This window comes from Rhinopithecus roxellana, chromosome 6 (assembly GCF_007565055.1).
Source record: "Rhinopithecus roxellana isolate Shanxi Qingling chromosome 6, ASM756505v1, whole genome shotgun sequence".
In the NCBI taxonomy this organism is placed as follows: domain Eukaryota; kingdom Metazoa; phylum Chordata; class Mammalia; order Primates; family Cercopithecidae; genus Rhinopithecus; species Rhinopithecus roxellana.
The window spans coordinates 148,598,295-148,622,619 of NC_044554.1; the positions used below are offsets into that span (position 1 = coordinate 148,598,295).

Consider the following 24,325-nt stretch of genomic DNA (forward strand, 5'->3'; position numbering starts at 1 on the left):
TAATTGCGCACAGGGAAGGACCTTAACTATGCCTATCTGTGGGAAGAAATTACCCAGAGCTAAAATGAAACCAGTGGTGAAGATTATTAGTCATTGTGCATAGTTTGATGAGTGCCAAGTATGTGCTTGGGACTCTTCAGGAATAAAGAGGGCATGATTTCTTTTTTTAGAGCATTACAATTTATGTTGACTTGGCTCCGAATTGTTCACTCATATTCAGAAATGCTCTGCTTGTGACTGACAGAGACAAGGCCAGGCGCACTAGCCTGGCTGTGGCTTCTCCATGCCAGCTGTGATACCAGGTTGCACTTACATGATCTCAGCTCATTACACTTACCCACAGTAACCCAGAGGGCTACAAATTGTTAATTCCACTGTTTGATGACTGTTTTGTTCTGTTTCATGGTTTTTGTTTTGATTTTTGGTTTTTAATTAAACATTTTTATTCAGATAAGTGTAAATTTACATGCATTCATAAGAAATAATATGGAAAGGGCCAGGCACGGTGGCTCATGCCTGTAATCCCAGCACTTTGGGAGGCCAAGGCGGGTGGATCACGAGGTCAGGAGATCGAGACCATCTGGCTAACACGGTGAAACTACATCTCGACTAAAAATACAAAAAATTAGCCAGGCATGATGGCGGGCACCTGTAGTCCCAGCTACTCGGAGGCTGAGGCAGGAGAATGGTGTGAACCCGGGAGGCGGAGGTTGCAGTGAGCCGAGATCACGCCACTGCACTCCAGCCTGGGCAACAAAGCGACACTCTGTCTCAAAAAAAAAAAAAAAAAAAAAAAAGAAGTAAATAAATAATATGGAGAGATTCCCATGTATTCTTTGCCCAGTTATCCTCAATGGTAACATCTTGCAAAACTGTGGTAGTACATTACTACAATCAAAATATGGACACTGTTACAATCCATCCATCCTGTTCTGCGTTCCTGTATGAACAAGCACACAGTTTTGCCTTTCATGATTTCTGAAGGTTTTCAAACGTAGCCTTAAATCTCCTTTAAAAACTCGAGTTTATGTTAAAACTATAGAAACTTATCAAGTAGTCATGCAATCTTTGGGGGAATAAATTTATTAAAAATACTGTTCTGCTCCTTGCAAGCAACTGAAGCACAAGAGTGCTGTGTCTTCTATATTTTTGACACCATTTCATGAATCTGAAGGGTGTGCAGGATCTTTTAGAAAAGTTTATGGGCTGTAAATTCTCCCATTTTACTTGTATTTGGGGTGTGTGTCTGTGTGTTTGTTGTTTTTGTCAATGTAAAAACTGAGAGTCAGGCTTACCCAAGTACATAAAAGCTCTGGCGACTAGAGTCCAGTTCACTCTAGGTCTAGCTCACCATCACCAACAAACTTTCCATCACCACCCTGACTTGGTAAGGAAAGGGGCTTAATGCCCTTGCCTGTCAATGAAAGTCATCAAATACCCAGTTGGGGAGTCCTGGTGACAGTGACTGTGTTTTACCTTCCCTTGGGACATGGCCATTCCATGGGTTTGCCTTCCACAGCGTCCCTGGGGCTGTGCTCCACAGGTGAGCAGGTGGAGGAGGAGAGATGGCTTTGCTAGCACAACAAAGGATGCATCAATCTCTTCCCTCTGCACACCAGACACAGAGCAGAACAGTGCCAGCTGTCCATGCCTAAGCATCACCATGGGCGATGCTGAACTCACATTCTTTCTCCTTGCCTTCCCATGTTTCCCTTGGTGAGACCTTCTATGACAGGAAGGATGGGGATAACATCAAGCAGGCATTGCTAGTCAGAGAAGCAGGGTGGGGTCTCCCAAAAAGACCATGGCCTTTGGAGTTAAAAAGGCCGGGATTCAATCACTCTTCTACTTACTGGCTGTGTGACTTTGACAAGGCACTTCACCTCTCTGTGCCACAGTTCCTACCTTCTCTATAAATTATGGATAACCAGACTGACCTCATGGAGCCATTGCAAGGGTTGGAGATAAGGTTTTTTTGTTGTTGTTGTGTGTTTGTTTTTGTTTTTGTTTTTTTTGAGACAGAGTCTCAGTCTGTCGCCCAGGCTGGATGGAGGGAGATAAGGTTTTAAGACCACTGGCACATAGTGAGCCGATGGGGAAGAAATCTTGGTGGTTTGTGTTGTTGAGGATTCTGTTGGATAGGATTCTCCTCATAGTGGTCCCTGCTGCAGGGACGGCCTCCCTGACTCTAACTGGGCTTCTTGTCCCAGCATCACTCAGCCTTCTTCTTTCTCTAGCCTTTTTTCTGTTATGCCTTTTTTTAAATTCTGGAAATCAAGCAGGTTTGAAATCACACAAGGTCCTAGAAACAGAGAAGTACAAGGACCATTCTGACTAAAGTGATGTGAGGATACTAGCGATTAAAATGCCAATCGCTAGTATCCTCACGTCACTTTAGTCAGTGACGTGGAGGGAGGGACACAGGACATCACAATTTGGAAGAAAGGATTCTTACTGCCCATTCACGCTCTTGTGGCACCGTGAACAAGAAAATAAAGTGAGATAGAGGTGAGTGAATTCAGTCATGAGAACTGAATTCTATTCCTAGCCTGACTAAAAGAAGTTTCTAGGCCAGGCATGGTGGCTTGCGCCTGTAATCCCAGCACTTTGGGAGGCCAAAGCGGTCAGATCACCTGAGGTCTGGAGTTTGAGAGCAGCCGGGCCAACATGGTGAAACCTGTCTCTACTAAAACTACAAAAATTAGCTGGGTGTGGTGGCAGTTGCCTGGAATCTCAGCTACTTGGGAAGCTGAGGCTAGAGAATTGCTTGAACCCAGGAGGCAAAGGTTGCAGTGAGATTGCGCCATTGCACTCCAGCCTGGGCGACAGAGCGAGACTCCGGTTAAAAAAGGATGTTTTGTAGACTGAAGAGAAAGGGACATCCAAGGAGGCAAGTGGAAGAGTTAGGATGGCGGGTGGTGGAATTATACAACATCTATGGGGCCCAAGAGGCATCTTGAGAGTTCCATGCTGGGATCCCCAAATCTAAGCTGCAAAATGGCCTACGGTGTCTCAAGCTGCTTGAAAGAAGCATTGTCTCAGATTTTACTTAGTAAACTTTGGTCAGGAAGGCCAGGTCAACATTAAGAAGCAGAAATTAGTGTAGACTAAGACTGAGCCCTGTCATGTGCCTGACAGAAAATGGGCTGGGCCAATCTGGAAGTGTACTTTAAAAAGAAGCAGCTGTGACCAGGTGCGGTGGCTCACACCTTTAATCGCAGCACTTTGGGAGGCCGAGGTGAGTGGATTGCCTGAGCTCAGGAGTTTGAAACCAAGCCTAGGCAACACGGTGAAACCCCCATTTCTACTAAAATACAAAAAAAAAAAAAAAAATTAGCTGGGCATGGCAGCACACACCTATAGTCCCACCTACTCAGGAGGCTGAGGCAGGAGACTTGCTTGAACTCAGGAGGTGGAAAGAAGCAGCTGTGGAATAAAGCACTGGCTTCTCCTTTCTGCTCCCTTTTTGTCTGTTTTTTTGGGATTCTGACCTTCATAAGGGGACTCCTTTTACATTGGATATTGCAGAAAGATGCGTGTGCAAGTACCTGAGTGGGCAGTCACAATGCAGGGATGTGGAGAATGGCCAGGAAGAGGAAGGAAAATGGGTGGCATTGGTAAGTGTGGGCCAGGCCAATACAAATGTTGTGGTCTGAATTTCAATTTATGATTTTTAAATGGCTATGCTGTTTGTGATTAAAATGTATGCTATAAGACTGGGTGTGGCCAGAGGTGGCGGCTCATGCCTGTAATCCCAGCATTTTGGGAGGCCGAGGCAGGCAGATCACTTGAGGTCAGGAGTTCGAGACCAGCCAGGCCAATGTGATGAAACCCTGTCTCTACTAAAAATACAGGCATCTACTAATCAGAGAAGCCAGGTGGGGTCTCCTGAAAAGTGCATGGCCTTTGGGGTTTAAAAGGCCTGGATTCAATCACTCTTCTACTTACTGGTTGTGTGACTTTGACAAACCACTTCACCTCTCTGTGCCACAGTTTCTATCTTCTCTGTAAATTGAGGATAACCAGGCCAACCTCGGGCATGGTGGCACATGCCTGTAATTCCAGCTACTCTGGAAGCTGAGGCACAAGAATCTCTTGAACCTGGGAGGCAGAGGTTGCAGTGAGCTGAGATCGCGCCACTGCACTTCAGCTTGGCGACAGAGCAACTCCGTCTCAAACAAACAACAACAAAAAAGACTGGGTGCTTTCAGAGGCGTGCATTTCATGTGTTTGGGTTACAACAAGAGTCATTTCTTAAAGACTTACACACCCTTGAAAACTGAAATTGACTTAGCACTCCAAAATCCACTCCATAGTACACAAACACTTTAACACAAGTCCATACATCTTTCCTTCCTGTACCTGCACTGGCAAGAGAACTTATTTAATGATTGATGAGGCAATGCTGCACCCAGGAAGAATTAATCAATAGTTCGCAATTATTATGGAGAGTGGGACAGTAGTTAGACAGTAGCCAAGACTCATCTAGCTAGCAACAAAGTCTTTCTTTCTCTCTCTTCACATAGTACCAAAACACTGAATTCTACCTTATGACTTTTTTTCTTTTCCATCTGAATAACTAAAATAGAACTGGACATGTCCAAAAAGCAAAGCCTAGAAAAAGCAATAATATGGCCCCCAATGAATGTCAAAGTACCTATTAATGCATAGATTTGATGACTCATCTTAACGGAAAAATGGGGTCAGGAGGCTGCGTTGTATGAATTAGAATGCCTACCATGAATTACCATATTTTAGGATTCCACAAACTTTTTATTTTGCAAATCAAAGATCTTGAATTGAAGTCATATTGGGCTGCACCCATGTGCTGACATGGCAGACAGTCCAGCTGGCCCTCTTGCAGCATTTTGGGCCTGTCTGCCCACTTGGCTCTGCCCCTCTGCCCTCAATGGGGCTTGTATCACTGCTTAAAAAAAAAAAAAAAAAAAAAAAAGGAAGGAAAAAAAAAGTCTGCAAAACAAGCTTTTGTGCAGAGAGGGGAAGCCTAATTCCTCATAATCAATATGGCCAGATGCGATTGGACCCTGTGGATTGTTTTGGAGTCAGACAGATCTGGAGGCAAACTCTGGCTTTGCCATTTGCTAATTATGTGATTTTTGACACTCTATTGAACATTTCTGAGCCTCGGTTACTTTGTCTATGAAATGGAATCCATAAGAGCATAATACACTTAGCATAGTGAGTGCTAAAAAATGTTAGTTATTTAATAATGGAACCAGTTGACTTCTTTGGAAGTCTGGATAATAATATATTTTGGGCATTAATAATGTAGAGAGAAATACTGTCATGTAACAGTTCCTTCCAAGAAAAGTGAACCGTGTCACAGAATGCAGGTGAGGTCATGAGCGGGTGGAGAGGTGAAGAGAGAATCATACTTCTGGCTGTACATGTCATTGGTCAGAAAATGAGGTTTCAGCTCTCACTTCAATGTATTGTAGTTTATTTCAACATCAAAAGAGCAGGGTCTTTTTTCACTGCTTTTAGTTAAGTAGTAGATTTCTTTTTTAGATGACGTAGAGTAACTTTTCTTTTGCATCTGCCTCTTCTTGACCTTCTTATTTATCATAACACTTCCGTCAGCTCAGCAACACTTTGCAATAAAGGGCTGATCCCATTTAATTCCTCTGAAATTAATCATAATAACAGCAATTATAATAAACCCATTTAGTATAAATGTAGATGTAAATTGCTCTTGCGTAGCATTTTCACCTTTAGTTTTGCTCTCACCATCATCCACCCTAATATGGATCATGCAGTGGCCTCTCTATAGCCAGATTATTTTTCTGAGTTCAGATCTTGCCCTACTTCAGTACATGGCTGCTTTTTGCCATTTCCTTCCTGTGAGGGCAAACAGGAAGCTCCCTGTGACGTGTACAGGTCACAGGAAACGTCATTTGATTTGAATTTGCTCTCACCATCCAGAACTTCCTTAGTAGTAGAATAATCATCTTATAATTCTTTTTTTAAATTTTTTCTTTAGAGACAGGGTCTTGCTCTGTCACCCACTGACATAATCACAGCTCACTGCAGCCTCGAACTCTCGGGGTCAAGTGGTCCTCCTGCCTCAGCCTCCTGTGTAGCTGGGGCTACAGGTGCACACCATGACATGTGGCTATGTTTTTAATTTTTTTGTGAAGACTGGGTATCCCTATGTAGCCCAGGCTAGTCTCAGATTCCTAGACTCTAGCAATCCTCCCGCCTCAGCCTCCTGAGTAGCCAGGGTTATAGGCATGAGCTACTGAGCCTGGTCCAGTCTTATAATTCTAAATGCACTGATGAAGCCAGAACCTAAAGATTGATGTTTCAACCCAACCCATTCACCTTACAGATTAAGAAATCAAAGGCCAGGCATGATGGCTAACGCTTGTAATCACAGCATGCAATTTGGGAGGCCAAGATGGGAGAATAGCTTGAGCCCAAGAGTTTGAAACTAGTCTGAGCAATGTACGGAGACCTCATCTCTACAAAAAAAAAAAAAAAAAAAAAAAATTAGCCGGGCATGGTGTCATGCACCTATAGTCCCAGCTACTCTGGAGACTGAGGCAAGAGGATCACTTGAGCCTGGAAGTTCCAGGCTGCAGTGAGTCGTGATGGTGCCATTGCACTACAGCCTGGGCCACAGAGGGAGGGAGAGAGGGAGGGAAGGGAAGAAATCGAGGCCATCCAAAAATATGAAGAGAGTTATTCTATACCATAAAACCATTGGTGTCAGGGCCCAGACCAAGCTCTAAGACAGTGAGAAGCACATTTCTGCCCTGCCAGGCCAGTGAGCTTCCTGGTGCCAGGAATTCTGTCATATTGCCCAGGCTAATGCTTTGCAGTCCCTTTTTGAGTTCTGACCCCTGGGGATGGTGGGGTGGGAGGGAGCAACCAACAGGCAGGCCCTTGAGACACTGGAAATCATTCAGGCAGCTGTGCAGAGACTCCATCCTCTGGTCTGGAGAGAGGGGTGCAGAGGCCACAAGATAGCTTGCTTTTTGCCTCCAGCCATGAGCCCCCGTTGGGTCTAGTTAGTGGGCCCTGAAGTTGTGGGCCCCAATAGCATTGGGGTAAATGTCCTGGAGTCCAGCTCTTTGCTTCCCACCAGTCTCTTCTCTCCTCCCTCTCCCTGCCTGAGCCCTGGCTACACTGAGTGCATGTCTGATGAGGACAGAGCTTGGAAGCTGCCCCAGAACCAGCACCCACCCACCTGCAGGATGTGACCTCTGGGCTCTGAACACTCTGCTTCCTCCCTCTTCCTCCCCACCTAGGGAACAGTTTTAGACCACAATTCCCAAACAGCCCCACTTTGCACTTTAATCCCAAAGAGACTCCAGCACTTTGTGACCACAGAAAACTTGTCACTTCATTATGATTCTGAAAAAAAGAGAGCAAAGGGTAATTCATAGTTGTTTTAATGACTTTGCATCCTTTCCCATGGAGGCAGCTTTCAGCTGTTAGGCACAAAGGACGCTGGCCTTCTCTGACATCTGACAGTGCAGTGGAGCGGCGTTTTCACAAGATTCTTCACAGCCAGTTAACCCAATTAATCTTCCCACAGTCATTACCCAGGTGCCGTACCATTCGGCTGCCCGGGAGCCTCCAAAGCATCGTTGTGTGGAGATGAACTATTGTGTCTCCCGACCTTGAAAGGATGTTTCTAACTAATTAATGATTGTTAAGTGCTTGGAAAATGCACTGTGGAACTATGCTGGAGCTCATATGTCTGCATCTTCAGCTGTGCAGATGCACTGAATGCAAATCAGAAATCCTTCCTGCCATTTGTAAATAAATCATAGGAAGATGGATATGACCCTTTCTTTTCTCAAAGAGTTATCTGTCCTCCTCCTCCTCCTCTTTTTCTTTATTCGTTTCTTCTGAGCTGTGTATTTAAGCCCCCTTTGAAATGGACCAGTGTTTTGTAGGATTTCCTCTACTGAAGTGCGAAGGATCTTATTGGGTTTTTCCAGCCACGTGATCTTTAATGAGGCAAATTGAAAACCATTATTGACTGAACCATGAGGGAACAAAATGTGGTTTTCTGTATAGTAGTTTTTAAATTTTTTTGATATGAGCAATAGTGAGAAATATATTCTGTATCACAGCCCAATATACCCACACATATGCATATATATGTACACACATATATACACCTACACATATATACATATGTACAAATATATACACATATACACACACTACATACACACATATACATATATACACACATACATATATGTTTATATATACATATATGTGTATGTAATGTGTAATGTGTACACATATATACATATATACATACATTACATACACATATATGTGTGCATATATACTTTACATACATATTGTATATATACACATGGAAATATATACATGTGTATGTATTCATATATACACACATGTACATTAGATTATGTGTATAATATGCACACACACATATTTATATATACACATAATTTTTATGGAATAATACTTAATTTTTACTGTGTATAACATTATTTGGATATCTGATGTATTAGATATGTATCTATTGTTCTAAAATTCTGGTAGTGTCAGATTAAGCTGATTTCACCATTTCTCACTAATTGGCCCCCTAATGAAGTGCAACCAGCATTGGAAACACACTGGTATCATAGAAAGGCCACCGGAATGCTGGGCAAGGATCAGGGGACCTGGGTTGTATTTCAAGTTCTGTCCCAACTCCAAGATTCCTTTCCCCAAACTCTGTGTCCTCATGTAAAATTAAGGTATTTGTTTTCAAACTGAAGTTACGCTGAGACTACTTCTTAAGAAATCCTCTTGTGGAAAAGCCCAGTATGGAAAACAGATCCCTGACTGGTCCATATCTCCTCCCATAAGTCACCCCCACCCCCAGCCAGAGGTCCTTGGAACAAAATCCAAATCCTACTGGATTAGAAATTTCATGACATCCATCTAGTTCTGGCCTTCAATGATTATTTTATTTCTTAGGTAATAATAGATTCATCTAACAAAAATGCAACTGGATTTATTTCCATGGATGCTGAGCTGGGAATCTCAATTGGGAATCTCCAGAACCAATGGGGATTTTTGCTATAGGACCATCGTTCTTTTCTGCCTCAGCGTTGTAATTTGTTCTTCGGCCTTGAGGGATAGACTTCTTCGAGGAAGGAATGAGTTGGAAAGGTTTTCAGTTGATGTATGAGCAGGTGGACACATGGGGATGTTTATTTATGTCATTGTGTCTGCTGTATGGCTCCTAAATTCAGCAGGTTCTTGATTTTTAACACAGCTCAAATCATTTGGCCTACAGCTGGTAAAATACAATTTTCTGGGTTCTCAGAAAGAAAGGCTTTTCAGACTTATAAAAAGAGAAGCTCATAAGACTTCTTGAACATCAAATAGCTCTTACAAAACACCATTTTGATGAGTTAAGTGTAAATGAATCAGAAACATACGGATTAAATTTCCCTTGAAAGACACATGGGTTTAAGAATTAAGGTGGGGGAAGTGCTTGGCAAGATGGATTTCAGGTTTGTGCCAAACCTCAAAATGTTTGAAAAATGGTTTGAGACATTTTTACTGGACGCAAAATGCCATGGAGTTTCCCTATCCCAGACATAATAGTGAATCTTTTTGACAACAACTGTATGACAAGAAAAAAAGGCCTGCGGGGCTTAGTCATTTTCTCAATTCTTTAATACTCTCCTTCCTCATCCCCCAACCTCCCCGCCTCCCCCGCACCCCCCCAAAAAAAAATCACTCACAGGGCTAAGAGAACTTCCTGATTAAAGTTTCAAGTCAGGCAATTGCCAGAAAGTAACCCCACGACTCAAAAATACATGAATCCTCTCCCAATACTATCCAATTATACCATTTTCTAAGTGGAATAATGCACTCTGAGGACAGGCAGTATTTTCTATATTTTATTCATTGGTGTCCAGAGCAGTGCATGGTTATTCTAGCCATTTGTCTGACATTATAGTGCCAGCTTCTTTGGAGAAGGAAAGTAAGTCCACTAAAAGCAAACAGATTGGAGAGAACTATTCATTGGTTTATTAAAACAGCCACAGTGTGGAAATGCTGTGTTTTATGAAGGCAAGATATGAGATGAGGCTTTCAAGTTGCTGGGAATGGTCTTGGAAATGTGCATTCTGTTATAGCTTCTCTGTTGAGTAAGCTGTGATATAACTTCTCCACACCTCAGAATTCTTGCTGGCATGAGGAACCTCAGGAGCAACACAGTAAGGATCCCGGGACTAATTATCTTATGAACGGTGCACATCGTCTGTATTCAATGCCCCCCAATTATTTTTTACTAGCTATGCCTTTTACAGGCTGACCCTTTTACAGCCTCATTTTTCATATGCAAAAGCACAGAAGTGGGTTTTGAGCGAGATATACACAATAAGGGAGGGAGAGGGCCCGGGTGGGAAGCCATGGGCTGGGCCATTTGCTCTGTGAGGCTGCCTTGTCTCATATTCTTGTTTCATTTTCATATTTAAGCCAGGATGACCAAGGTTTGCTTCCTTCCTTCCTTCCTTCCTTCCTTCCTTTCTTCTTCTTCTTTTTTTTTTTTTTTTCATTTGAAAGAAAGGGTGTATTCAGTGACTGCCAATATCGGTTTAGAAACTAGGGTATTAACTTTGCTGCCCTCCGAAAGTGAAAAAAGAAAAAAGAAAAGAAAGAAACTAGGAGATAACAATGTATTTTTTCAAAATATTTCAAGTCAATGTAGACAAGAGAAAGCTATCTTTATATGTTTTAATTCTATGCTGGAAGTCATGGAAAAATCTATTTATTATCTTGTTAGGGGAGCATCTCACACAGCACTTTGAGGTAGGAGTGTGCTCTCTAGGAACCAAAATTAATTTGTTGCGAAAGCAGTACCTAAAAGGGAGAGGAAATGTCACACTAAACTCAGAAAACTACTTTCAGTACTTCCAGGGAAGATAGTGCATAACAGTGATTGTTAAAATCTACCCCCTGACTCCCACCATCTTATGCTTATCTGTATTTATTGAACTGTATATAAAAAATAAATGAAAACTGGAAATACTGAAGAGAAAAAAAGTTATATCAACTTTCTGTCTTGGAAAAGGCTTTTTAGAAACAGAAATAGTAGGACCAAATTATGGCTCTATTTTCACCTTTTCCAAAGGAGCTTAATATAGGACAATAGGGTCAAGAAGGGGTTTTTTAATTCTGAAAAATACCAAGTCCCCTGCCCAAGAGCTCCAGTGCCTCCCTCCCACTTACCCCAAATGTCTCTCTCTAATGCAAAAATGACCAAAGTGTGTAGTATAGTCTATCAAATGGTTCTTTTAATTTGTAACTCAGGCACCTACCTGAAATACTGGGAAATCAGTTTTAACATTTTTATATATATATAGTTCCCAATTTGGTGTATACAAGGGCATCATCTAAATGGGACATACATCAGACAGTCGATATTTCTAGAAAGGATTGTTATCATCCAGAGATCATTTTCATGTTATTAAGTTATGAATGACAGTAGTTGTTTAATATCTTCTCAGCCTTTGTTGACATATTTTAACAACCTACCTTTCACAGACAGTAGGCTCTGGAGCCCCTACTACCAACATCTCTCTGACTCACAAACACGTGCACACACACAAACACACACACACACATGCGTGTGCTCACAATGCAGGGCTAACTTCTCATCTTTCCTGGAACAATTCATGTGTCTCCTCTTCAAGGACCATCCCCTGGAACCCTCAGGGTATTAAATAACACTTTTGGGGGTATCTCCCATTACACCATTAGCTGACTTCCCTGGCTATTTGCCTTCATAAATGATGAATTCCTGCAGGGCAGCAATGATCTTTTATTCACGCTAGGCTCTCAGCACAGTTCCTGAGATATAGCAGAAGCTGAGTAAAAGTTTAACAACAACAACAAAAAGCTTTAAAAAATAATTTTAGCTGTGTTTCTGTTGTATCGAATGTTTATTGAAGTCACACAAAGTTAGGTGGGACTAAAATTGCCCCTCTGCAGGCTTTCTGGATTCTTAGTCCTCCTAGGAAAAATGAGGAGTAAAACACAGGGGAGTTTGTGCTCAGATGATGAGCTTCCTGCTTGATTTCAACTCTCTCCTCTAACCTGTGTTTATCTTGATGGCCTTATTTATATCTATTTCCTTTCGATAAAAATAGAAGCTCCAAAAAGTGAATCTACCACACGAGGGAGGATACTTTTAACTCAGGCCTAAGTTTCACAGATAGAGTTAAGATGCTGCCCTGCGTGTAGGCACCCAGCTAGATGGTCATTTTCTGAGTCATCCAACTTCTGAGTTTTCATTTTTTTTAAGAGTATAATTAAGATAGGTTCCCAGGGATTTAAAAAAAAAAAAGAACCCACCAACCCTGTGAGTAAAGTAGACAGTCTGTATGTGCAGACCCATATAAGGAGATTTGTGGGCACCTGCCCAAATTGAGAGAAGCATTAAGAGCTATTCGAAACCTACTGAAATGTCAACACACTTTTGAAAAAGGTCCATTAGGGATGCAAATGTGCAGCTCCCTGATTATGATAAGCACTGGAAAGAAAACAGTGAAACCCATTAGGAGGCTTTGAGAACTGGGTTCTGAGGCACAGGGAAGACAAGTCTAGTTTCTGCGGGGGCTGGGGAGATGAAGTCCAGCCCCTCTCTGCACCCTGAACCAGCCATTCTAATGATTTAAATGGACCCCCAAAATCCCTCTTATTTTGGATAAAGCAAATTAACTCATTTGTAAATGGGCCAACTTTGAAATTCCATCCGTGGCAGATAAAATTCATTTTAATAAGATTTATTCTCTGAGTTACAAACTGTGACTTGCTTCTGTAAAGGATCTGACATTGGAAGCTCACTTCAGGCTTTTGATGTGTTTTGGTTGGTTCTTGCAGGGGATTTTCTTATAAAAGGTTGATTCCAATTTAAAATCTATAATTCTTACTACACACTCTTCTACAAATCAACTCAAACTAGGGGTATATATTTCTATCTAATAGTCACTTAGAGCTCTTTGAAAAATTACCTAGTCAGAAGGACACCTTTCATTCTGGCTGCCCAAGTTGTTTACATGTGACATCAAATGATATTCATAGTAATGGACAAATTGGAGCATAAATTTTTTGTAATTGCTCTAAAAGTAAAAAAAAAATAATTGATTTTTACCATCTTCCTTGATCTGGAAGGAATTGTATCAGTTTCCAGGACATTATAAAACAAAATATTTAAAGTATGTTTCAAATAATAAAAAGAGAAATACTTAATAAAGATGTGGAATTCATTTATGAAGAAAATACTGGCTGTGAACCAATAGGCCAAAGAGTCTGCCAGAAGTTTGCTGTAGACAGTCATTCTTGTATGTCCACTCTGCCCTATCACTCTGAAGTTCAATCCATATTAAGAAAATGAATTTTCTCAGCCGTGCTAGACTTTGAAATCATTGATTTTGTTTGCTTTGTTTTTGAGTAATATAACAGAAGATCTTTTTTCAGTTTTCTTCCTTATAAGGAATAGCAGTCCGTGGCACTTACAATTATAGCTCTTTCAGCCTTATTTTAATTAAAGAGGTTTGTATGGCATATATATTTGATGCTTGGGAATTTTATATAAAAGTAGTTACAGGTTTTAATCCTTCTGGAGGGCTTCAACAACTGAAACCATGGCAAAAATGGAAAGCACTTAACTTTTATAAGAACACTTGAATGTTTCAGCATTACCCGAAAGCAAAATTATAAGCCTTGGAAAGAAAACATTGCCATTTGGCATTTTCACTTTTGTGCTTGTCAAGAGAAATAGCCTCAGGCTTCAGAAAAGCAGAAAGATCTATTACCAATAGCATGAGGCAAGCACTCTGGTGCTCACTTATGTTGGATCAATCTTCTTCACTTCTAGAAGCCTTTCCAACTATGTTATGATGTTCTCCTTTCTGCTTCTCCATCCAGACAGAGCAGCGTCCTCCAGAAAGTAAGTGTACATTTTCCCAATGGTGAAAGGAAACCAGAATGATTTTACCCAAATGCACAGCCCCGGCCTCCAGGAAGATTTGAGACTAATCACAGAGATGGATACTAAACAAAATAACCATACCTATTCATATATTATTAGAAATAGCATGAAGGCAAACCAGAGGTGGCTATGTGGCCCTTTAAATTCGTGGTTGCTAAATTTGACTTTTAATTTGGGGGTCAAAGAAAGTTTTAAGGAAGGGATATTTAAAAGGAGACCTAAAGGATGAATGAAAATTGGTCAACAAAAGAGCAGATGGCGAAACCTTCCAGGCAAAGATCAAAAGATGCTTCAAGGCCCTGGGGTAGGAAACAGCGTGGCACAGTCTAGGAAATGAATGGAAGCTAGGGTGGAAAGACCCTATCAAGCCAGGTGGAAAGTTAGTACTACAGGCATCAATGAGGTAGAACATATAAAAGATACTGAAAACACATCCTAAATGCTAAGGAGAATCATGGAAGAATGTTGAACAGGGAAATGTCATGACCAAATCTTTGGTTTATGAAGATCATTCTGGCTACAAGTCAGAGTTTGGATAGAAGAAGAGCAAAACTGGAGGCAGAAACTGTTGGAAGAAACCAAGAGAAACAAGATAGTGTTTTGGACTAGGATCTTGGCAGTAGGGATGGAGCCAAGTGGATACATTTCAGGTCTATTTTGGGGGTGGATTGAATGGAACTTGGTGAATGATTAGAAGTACAGGATGAGGAATCTCAAAGTTAATGCCTGAAATCTGCTAATTCACTTCTACCAAATATATTTAAGGAAATATGAGGGGAAAGATCTAAAGATGGAGCACTGTACTAGTCAGGGTTCTCCAGAAAAACAGACCAATGAGAGAGAGAGAGAGAGAGATGGTTTATTATAAGGAATTGACTCACCAGATTATGGAAGCTAAAAAGCCCCCATGATCTGCCATCTGCCAGCTGGAGACCCAGAAAAGCAGATGGTGTAAATTCCAATTGGATTCTGAAGGCCTGAGAACCAGAAGCACCAAAGGTGTTGCTCCCAGACTAAGGTCAGGAGAAGACAGATGTCCCAGCTCAAGCAATCAGGCAGAGAGAGAGATCACTCAACCTTCCTCCACCTTCTTCTTCTATTCAGGTCCTCAGTGGATTAGATGAAGCCCACCCATATTGGGGAAGGTATACTGCATTACTCAGTCTACCAGTTCAAATGTCAATCCCTTCCAAAAACATCCTCATAGGGGCACCCAGAAATAATGTTTAACCAGATATCTGGGCAACCCATGGCCCAGTCAAGTTGACATAAAACCTACCATCACAGGTACCATGGACTGGATCATCCACAGGACTCAACCTAGGCACTTAGGGAATGTTGTCTTAGCTCTTTAGCAGGTAGTGTCAGGTAGCATGTACTATGAAGTAGTGAAATGTTTTTCCTGGCAGACCTGGAGGATTTTTGTCATTCTCAAAATGTCCGATTTAAACCTAGTCCCAATGAGTCTGATGGCTCCAACACTGAAAAGACAGAACTGCTTATCTGGGGACCTGTCCTACCTCTCCTAAAAGATGTTATTGTGCTTACTAATAAATTACTTATTCTAGTGCACAAAGAGTGAAACCTTTATTTCCTGCTCATCAAAAGGATTATTGTTCATATGTGAGAAGAAATGACCTCCTCGCCTACCCGTCAAGATTCCTAGTTCCTGCTGCCCTCCTCAGCTAAATGTTACTTGCACTCAGAGATCATTGGAGACTTTCTTTTGTTCAAGGAAAGCAAAGTCCAAGAACCAGTAAGGAATTACTCATCTATTTGTGTCCAAATTTAAGGAAAATCTACTTTTAACTGACGTGTTGCTTCCCTGAAATAAATAATAGTTCTGGATCTCTCACTTTTTTTTTTTTTTTTTTTTTTTTTAAAGACAGAGTCTCTGTTTCTGCAGTGACACGATCATAGCTCACTGTGTCTTCAAACTCCTGGGCTCAAGTGATCCTCCCACCCTAGCCTCCCAAGTAGCTAGTACTACAGGCACCCCACCATGCCTGGCTCATTTTTAAATTTTTTGTAAAGATGAGGTCTTGCTATGTTGCCCAGGCTTGTCTGAAACACCTGGGCTCAAGAGATCCTCCCACCTCAGCCTCCCAAAGCACTGGGATTACAGATGTGAGCCACTGCACCCAGCCGGATTACCCTCTCTTGATCATGTCTACTCATTTAACTTTAGGGTTGAAAAGGTCCTTGAAGATTGTTGGTTCAGCCTTTTATTTTTATTTTTATTTTTTTGTTCATGAAGAAAGGGAAACTCAGAGGCACTGAGGACACAGCCTAAAATCACCAGGTAAATGACTGGCTGAGTCAGTAGACACTCTTGCTGGTGTATTCATATTCAAAGCCATACCATGCAGGACTCAGTTACTTCACTTTTGTCATTTTATGATCTTCAAGTTGACACATCCTAAGAAAGCACAATTTGGCCTTTCTGTTCTGGTGTGACTAGTTGTCAGGAATCTGAAGAGAAAACCAAGCTATCGACCAGGCGTGGTGGCTCACACCTGTAATCCCAGCACTTTGGGAGGCCAAGGCAGGCGGATCATGAGGTCAGGAGTTCGAGACCAGCCTGGCCAACATGGTGAAACCTCATCTCTACTAAAAATACAAAAACTAGCTGGGTGTGGGGGGCAGGCGCCTGTAATCCCAGCTACTCAGGAGGCTGAGGCAGGAGAATTGCTTGAACCCAGGAGGCAGAGGTTGCAGTGAGCCGAGATCACGTGCCACTGCACTCCAGCCTGGGTGACAGAGTGAGACTCTGACTCAAAAAAAAAAAAAAAAGAAAACCAAGCTATCATGACAGACCAGTGAAGGGATTTTGGGGGAACACTTACGGCCAGTGAACAAGCATAATGTTTTGCATGTTCTTTAAATGTACTGTCAGTCACTTTCCATTTCTATTTATACTAGGGACTTATTGTCTATAGCTAAAATTGACATTTACTGTGCCCATAACCCTACCACAAATTAAAATCAGACTCCAAGTCCCTCTGGGGAAAATGTTTATTAAGCTGTAGGAAGACATCTGAAATGATACCAAATTACATTTTGAACTTGAAACCCCAAATACCACATTTGTTTGCAAGTAGGAATAGGACTGTCTGAGGAATAACTTCAGAAACTGAGCAAGTCACTCTCTTTGGCGAGATCCAGGGCCACCAGGGAAGGAAAAAGTACCTTAGAAGAAACACTTTATATAAATCCCTGTGTGGCTTTTAAGTAATCATTTAAACCTAAACAAAATATTCTTTAATGAACTTAAAGGAAAAGTAAGCCTTTTAAAATTCCATGCCTTTAACAAACAGACACAGACATTTCAATTGTACTTTTAAACACCCTGAGAAGAGGGTTGAGAGAAATATCAAAATAAAACAAGTCTATTAAAATGTAAACCTGGGTTCCAGAGTTTCTCCTGCTAATACAGGCAAAAGTGTGTTAGAGACAAAAAATCTTCAGCCGGGTGCAGTGGCTTGCGCCTGTAAACCCAACACTTTGGGAGGCCGAGGCGGGTGGATCACCAGAGGTCAGGAGTTCGAGACCAGCTTGGCCAATATGGCAAAACCCTGTCTCTACTAAAAATACAAAAAATTAGATGGGCATGGTGATGGTTCCCTGTAATCCCAGCCACTCGGGAAGCTGAGGCAGGAGAATCGCTTGAACCTGGGGGAAAGAGGTTGCAGTGAGCCGAGATTGTGCCATTGCACTTCAGCCTGGGCAACAAGAGTAAAACTCTGTTTCAAAAAATATATATATCTTTCTAGCACTTTTGCCTTTTAGGATGTGGGTATCTGTGGGTGTTTGTATGTAGCAGGTGTATTTATGTACATAGATTGAACACAATGTCAATCTCAGAACCTAATGATGGAATCAATTTTGTCTGCAGGGAAGCCATACTCAGTGGTGTTTTTGCTTGTGTGTCCAGTCCATGAGTAGCTTGGAAAATAGCAAAGCCAGGTTGAAAAGCTATTTGAGATCCTTGAATGCGAAGTGTAAAGTACCTGCCAAGTATCATTATTATGAGCTTTATTGCTACTATTTTACTAAGTGTTTCAGATTAATATCAATTCTGCTTCATGATAAGTGCTCTTGCAAAGTGGGAGAACTTGAAAGGTAGCTCAGGGAAGGTTGCACAAGAGAGGGCACACAGTTTCCTAGAAACTTCACCCTTCCCCCATACCCTCTGTTCAAGCCAATGGTAGCTTGACTGTCCCTAGAAATCAGGATAGTGTTTCAAGTTATCATAGCCCTTAAAAAGATGCCTGTCATGGATGTGACATAGGGGTATAGCTGCCCGGAAATAAGAGATAGTGGACCATGAGGTAACTTCATTACATCTTTTAAGAAACCTCTGTGGGGCTCCTATTGTGTGCTAAGCTCATCGTTCTCAAATATTCTCCCTTCAGCCTAGGAGAGAAACTGGTACCCGCTGTAAGAGGTCTGGCATGGAGAGAAAGCCGGCTTCCCCGAGAAGATGATAGGGGATAACTGGGGACTCACAGTAATGGAGGAGACACCCATACCCCTCAAAGAGGCCGGATGTTTCTGGGTCTTTTCCCCAAATGCTTCACCCCCAAATTTAGAACAATATAGCTTTACTTTGTGTTTTAAAATGGTGGTTGTATAAACTATATTTTCTACAGCAGATCACTCATCTCTGAAATAGATTAGGCATTGATCATCTTCAAAGGGCTAAGCACACTCAAAATATTCTCTGAAGTTATCCTCATGCCATACCTGTGACATGGATAATACAGCCATATAGTTTTTGCCAATGAGAAAACAGAGGAGTTAGATGCCTTACTAAGAGCACACACTCCTGGGCAGTGGCAGAGCCAGGAGGCAGCCAACAGCCTATTGCCTGTCAGCCCTACAAGACTACCTTATTGGATTTCCTGGTTAAGGATGGGAGTCAGCATTATCTCTATCATTTCTGTCAGCCACTCTGTCTGGAATAAGTGAAAATAATAGACCTAATTTAGGACTCCAAGAGGTTTGCCAGTTCTTCCTCCTTCTCCCTAGAAAGCAAGCCAGACAGGGAGAAGTCTATTTTTTAAGAGCCCAGTAAGAGGAAATTTCAAAATCTCTATTAGCCATTTAATTGTTTTACACTATTTGTTCTTGGGAGATATTCTTTTCTAAGTTAAATCCACATGCTGCTGATGTACTGTTACTATTCTGCTTCAGTTGTGTTTGAAAGTAACTGGTGACCATTCTCAGATTATAGTAATTTGCAACTTTGAAGATGATCATCATTATCTGCCAGCCTTCTCTAATGTCTCCCCCATGGGCTAAAGAAGTCTTATTCCCTTTACTTTTCCCGTTAAGTCTTCACTTCTGGCTTTTTAGTATTTTCTTATGCTTCTCTGGAACTTTCTCCAAATTCTCCACACATCCCCCTTCTCCCCATGATGCCTGACAAGGATCTCTTTGGGAATCCTCACTCTGTTCCCAGGGTTTTTCGTGATTTGATCATAGCGGTGATTGAGATAGAGCCTGAAGCTCCCTGTTAGGATGTAACCCAGTGAAGAGTTTGCTCAGCCTTGTTAGGCAATGCCCCTTTCCTTGTTTGTGTTTCCTTAGAGAATAAGTGATCCTCTCAGCACGATATCACTTTATCATTAAGAATAGAACTTGAGAAATCAGGCTTTTAGCAGCCCAAGTTTGCATAGTCCATGCATGTAGTCACAGCTGCTGAAAACCACTCCCTCTGGGCCACCGACACATCCCTTCCCTGCCAATGTATCGTGGAGCTAATAAATTCTAGCCCTGCCTTTTAAAGAGCTGAAATAATCCCGGCGAGTGGCTGGGTGGAGGGTGTCATAAATTTGGTCTCCCAGGAGAGATATTTGAAAACTGCCTAAGAGACCCTGCCTTGAGATTCGCAAAAGGGTGAAATAAGCACGAGTGAGGGCAGCAGTGAATCGAAGAGCCTTGCAGGAGGCACCGGATAAGCAGAGGCTGCCCGGAAGATCCAATAGATCTTTACAAGAGTTCTGTTTTCATGGAAGTCTCTTGCTGCTGGAGCTATTGTCATTCGGCTTCAAAATTCCGTCATCTGTTTGGAATACAGATATTGGAGGATTGTGCTAGGTGTGGATTCCGCCACAGATTATTCATTAAAATACACTAACCGACAAGCTCAAACCTAAACAGAATTGCTGACTTAGAGCTCAGAATGGGGGTGGGGCTCTCCATGTGGCCCTGAGCTCAGGGAACTCTCTGCCTCTACAGAATACCCAGGCAAGTGTGCCAGTGAATGTTTTCATGAATTATTCATTTATGGTGAATGAATGCAAGCAGCAATCACATGTAAATGACAAGACTCATAATCAGAGGGCTACTTATTTGTCCTTATGAGGCAAGGAGGAATCTTTTTAACAACTCACAACAGAAAGAAATGTAACTGAGAGATGTCTTTCTGAGGATATTTTTTCCCAAATAATCAGATGTACAGCACTTATTTGAGCTGCGTTCAAAATCATCTTTCATTTCATCTTTTGATCTGCATTTACTTGCCTTTTCTAAGTGTAACTTTATGAATAATTGATGCAACTGAGAAGTTATTGGCTTATTGAAAAGCCATCTCTTCATGTCTGTAAGTCTGACCTATGGATAAAGCCAACTGTTCAGGCATTTAGAGTCTTTAATGAAAGGTCTTTATAAAAAGCTTTTCGCTCTTTGTAAGGGAAAAAAATCAGATTTTGAAGATGGATTTTTTTTTTTTTTTTTGACAATAGTACATTAGAAACCAATCCAGCCATGTTTTTGGTTAATAAATGAATCAAGCTGACTGCATGACTAATTCAGATTAATGGTGCAGAAATCAGTCACTAAAGAAGCCAAAAAGAGGTTGCTTTAATAGTCTTAACAGAATGATCATAAATTCGGATCTCCCCTCCTATTACTGCTTTCTGTGTTTAAAACGCTTGAAAGCCCTAGTAAACATCTCCTCCGCCTAAGTAGATGCAGTGTATATGCTATAAAACAAGGCAAAGGCTCCAGCAGGATGCAGATCTGTTAGCTGTATTATGTTTTATTACTACCATTGGCTTTCGTGAAGCCAGGCTTTTCTTACAAAAAAAAGAAGAAGAAATTATTTCCAAAACAACAGATACTATATCCATAAAATAAAGGCATCAGTAGTACCAAATTGATAAAAAGGAGGCCCAAATTTACCTCGTGTGGTAAAGTTAATTTCCAACACCCTGGTGATAATGATCCAAAAGTGCCCTTGTCAATATCAGTAAGTCCATGCAAAGCAGAAATGAGATGTTTAGTTGACCACAGTGTGGGTGTAACTGGTGCCTCCTTGTGCAGAGCTTTGAGCATTCTAAAGTACAACCTTATTGCAGGGCAGGCATCCAATTTTTAAAACATAGTGTAGATTGGAGACAGATGAGTGTTCCTGAATTATCCTTGGCCTTTTCTTATGAAATGCCTAAAATATAATTTCAAGTGGAAATTGATTTAATTGATGTAAAAACAAATGGATCTAGAACTCATCTAAAAGCTTGAGTTTAAGGGGTGCTGATAAAAACTACACATTACCTTTTATGCTTTTCAAGAACAGAAATGAGTTGTACTAAGCTGTTATTGTAAAATGGAGTTTCACTTATGACTTGTAAATCAGTTAATTTATTCTCATTAGTAAGTGAAGATATCTACTAAACATGATTCCTGGACTGTCTGTTGTTAGAGTGATTCTTGATATTTATGTTTTCATTAATAAAAGACATATTTATTAAGCACCTACTAGGTAGCATGTACTCTCTTAAGTTTCAGAAATATCTGCTGTGGTAAACAGGTAGACATAATATCAGACTCAAGAAGTTTGTTGTCTAGTTGGGAGAAGAGACACTTTAAAAAATTACTCAAAATTAATGAATTGCTAGATGCTATGGTGAGTGCCTGTAGTCCCAGCTACTTGGGAGGCTGAGGCAGAAGGACTTCTTGCTCCCAGGAGTTTTAAGCCCACCTGGGCACCATACCAAGACCCCATCTTTAAAAATTAAACATAAATCATTGATGAATTACAATCAGGAAGCTGAGATGGTACATTCTAAGAGCCTACAGAACACATTTAATTTATCATTATATATACACCAATTGGAAATTTGTAAATAAATTATTAATTAAATGATCTAACTGGCTAAACCAGTTTTCTTTTCTAAAATGAGAGAGTGCACAAAGCCTGACACGTATTTGTTGTTTAATTGATCTCTGATGACTGATTGATTCATTGATTGAATAGTGATCAATGTTCCTAGAGAAATGTACAGGGTATACTGAGAGCACTCGAGAAAGGGCTCCAGTCTGATGTGGTTGCCCAGAGAAGGTGGTGAAGATTACATATATCAGGCTTTGTGGCAGGAAGACAGATGGTGCTTCCATGAAGGTGAAAGGAAATCACTATGGCAGGTATACCAAGCCCAGAGCAAGGAGCGAGAGAGGTAGTCAGAGGCCAGATGGTACAAGGTCTTGGAGCTTATCATGTTGTGTCACAGGGAGGTGGGCTTACTGTTCTCCCTGATAAGCTAGAGCATTCACTGTTTGACAGTGACTGTTTTAGGACAGGATAGGAAGAGGCAGAGAATAGGCTACAGATACAAAGGCAAAATTCTCTTCCTGCACACTCAACATTCTGTGTCACCAAAAGAAAAGCAGATGGGGAAATCCCAGATCTTCCGCCAGCAGCCCTCCCTTGAGCCTAGGAAAGCTTGGAAAGAGAGAATACATGTTTTAATTGAGTCTGCTGGCATTTTGCTGCCTTTTCTAGGACTAAATATTTCTACTTCTTTGTGTCATTTGTTAAAAGGGGAAATATTATATCTGCTGTCTATCTTTAGGAGCTTGATGGTAAGATTTGGTTCAGAGCATGAGCTCATTCACAAAAAAGATACGGGTAATAAGTTGTCTTTTAAAACTATGGGTCAGGCAGCTTTCTTGTGTTCCTAATTCTTGCTTCTGTGTTCCCAATTTTTGTCATTGTTTTTAGGAAAAACAAGATACTGGGAAACTAGTTTTGTTCCATTTTGAGGAAATATTTTTAAGGGCTTTTTCTGAGAAATAATGTGAAGTCATTTTGAAATTCTGTAAAGTTGTGGGTGAGAGAAGTTCATTTGCCTCTGTAGAAGGGTTTGGAAATCTAAAGTTGATGGATTTTTAAAGAAATATCTTACATGCAGCCAGTGTTGGGCATTTTACATTTGTTGGACTGTGGTTCTTTAAAGCTAAAGATTGGTGTTTTAGAGCAAGCCATAATTTTTTGATTGTAGTATGGTGATTAATCTGCTGTTAGATCAACATTTCAGAATAATAATAACAAAAATAACTCAGTATATTCAACAGCTCATTTAGTATCATGAGATAAATATCTCTATCATTTCCATTTTATAGTTGAGGAAACTGAGGCACAGAGAGGACAAGTAATTTGCCCAAGGTCACACAGCTGGTAAGTGACAGAGCTAGGATTCCAACCTTGGTAGTCTGGCCCATGTCCTTCACTTTACACATCACTGCATTTTACAATGTAATTATTACCCGCCAAGAAAGCTAAGTATATTGTCTTTCTATTTAACCTTCTTGATTATTCTAACAGTTTTCTTTCTTTATGAAAATAGACCTGTAATCCCAGCACTTTGGGAGGCCGAGGCAGGCGAATCACTTGAGGTCAAGAGTCCAAGACCAGCCTGGCCAACATGGTGAAACCCCGTCTCTACTAAAAATAGAAAAATTAGCCTGGCATAGTGGTGCATGCCTATAATCCCAGCTATTTTCTGAAATGGAATCTCACTCTGTCACCCAGGCTGGAGTGCCATGGCATGATCTCAGCTCACTGCAGCCTCTGCCTCTTGGGTTCCAGTGACTTGTGCCTCAGCCTCCCGAGTAGCTGGGATGACAGGTGCCCACCATCACATCTGGCTAATTTTTGTATTTTTAGTAGAGATGGGGTTTCACCATGTTGGCCAGACTGGTCTCAAACTCCTGACCTCAAGCAATCCTCCCATCTCGTCCTCCCAAAGTGTTGGGATTACAGGTGTGAACCACTGCACCTGGCCAAAAATAGAAATTTTTAGATTCCACTTTGGAGAAGAATGAGGAAATAAGAATTTTGCATTAGTAATTGCCACCTCTTAAGATTTAAGAGTTTGTATTCCTCTCTTTAGCATTTCAGTCTCCTATCCCAGACCAAAAACAAACAAACAAAACAAAACAAAAAATAGTTTGCCAAATTAGGCTACAAGACTTCATTTAAGAAGTTCCAAAAGAAGCACACATTTAAAACATTTATTTATTTATTTATTTATGATA

At 41.1% G+C, this 24,325-nt stretch overlaps 1 protein-coding gene across 2 annotated transcripts in view; it reads left to right on the forward strand.

Annotated features, from left to right (window-relative positions):
* Nucleotides 1-24,325, forward strand: part of CREB5 (cAMP responsive element binding protein 5) — a 417,388-nt gene that overhangs the window by 280,303 nt on the left and 112,760 nt on the right. The gene's annotated exons all lie outside the window — the stretch shown is intronic.